General features: G+C 46.1%; 1 protein-coding gene across 2 annotated transcripts in view; it reads right to left on the minus strand.

The window, feature by feature from the left end:
• LOC100947724 (cytochrome b-c1 complex subunit 1, mitochondrial) overlaps positions 1 to 1,306 on the minus strand; it is an 11,272-nt gene that overhangs the window by 8,890 nt on the left and 1,076 nt on the right. The gene's annotated exons all lie outside the window — the stretch shown is intronic.

Here is a 1,306-nt window from a genome sequence, read left to right on the forward strand (position 1 = left end):
TTGCTTAAGCTCAGAGTTGACGTTGCTGTCAGCTGTGACGCGATAGCACTCTACTGAGGGTGACAAAGTAAGACTCTGTCTCAAAAACACACACACACCCTGGGACTCTATGTACCTAATGAAATTCATACCATCTGCTAACAACAATAACTTACGTTCTCCTTCTTAAAAATAATCCCATTGGGCCAGGTGCGATGGCTCACACCTGTAATCCTAGCACACTAGGAGGCCAAGGCAGATGGATTGCCTAAGCTCATAGGTTTAACACCAGCCTGAACCAGAGGAAGACATCTCTAAAAACAGCTGGGCATTGTGGCTGGCGCCTGGAGCCCAGCTACTTGGGAGGCTGAGGCAAGAGGATCACTTAAGCCCAAAAGTTTGAGGTTGCTGTGAGCTATGATGCCACAGCAACAAGGTGAAACTGTCTCCCCCCACCCAAAAAAAAATTATGCCGTCTTAATTCCGGTGGTGAGTTTTACCCTTTCACCATTAAGGAAGGAGGTACTGATGTATGATTTAAATAAGTATCTTGGCCAGGCCCAGTGGTTCATATTTGTAATTCTAGCACTCTGCGAGAAGATGTGTTTCACATCTAAGATCCTGACAAACAAGACGCATTTCAAAATCTATAGTGTAACTTTTGATTAAAACTGGCAGGATTCTGTCGGGTGGCAGTACATGACTGCTATCCTAGCACTTTGGGAGGCTGAGGCAGGTGAATTGCTTGAGCTCAGGAGTTCAAGACCAGTCTGAGTGGCTCAGCACCCATGGCTCAGAGGTTATGGTGTCGCCACATACACTGGGGATTGTGGGTTTGAACCGGGCCAGGGCCTGCTAAACAATAACTACTACAACAACAACAAAAAAATAGCTGGGCATTGTGGTGGGCGCTACTTGGGAGGCTGAGGCAAGAGAATCACTTAAGCCCAAGAGTTTGAGGTTGCTGTGAGCTGTAATGCCACTGCACTCTACCCAGGGTGACAGCTTGAGACTCCATCTCAAATAAATAAATAAATAAATAAATAAAATAAAAACTAGCCCTGCATGGTGGCAGAGCCTGTACTCCCAGCTACTTGGGAGGCTGAGGCAGGAGGAGCACTTGAGTCCAAAAGTTTGAGGTTGTTGAACACTCTACCCAGGGTAACCCAGTGAAACTGTCTCAAAAAAAAAAGTGCATCCCTGGTCTACATTGGAGATTATGTCCTTAAGCTTTGAGGCTCAAGAACCCCGTGAGTCCCCTGCAAGTCACCTGGACCCCTGTATGTCACCTAATGTCTCTGAATCCCATTTTCTTTCTTTTTTTTTT

The sequence above is a fragment of the Otolemur garnettii genome, unplaced genomic scaffold (assembly GCF_000181295.1).
Source record: "Otolemur garnettii isolate 467f Iridium unplaced genomic scaffold, OtoGar3 scaffold00179, whole genome shotgun sequence".
Classification (NCBI taxonomy): Eukaryota; Metazoa; Chordata; class Mammalia; order Primates; family Galagidae; genus Otolemur; species Otolemur garnettii.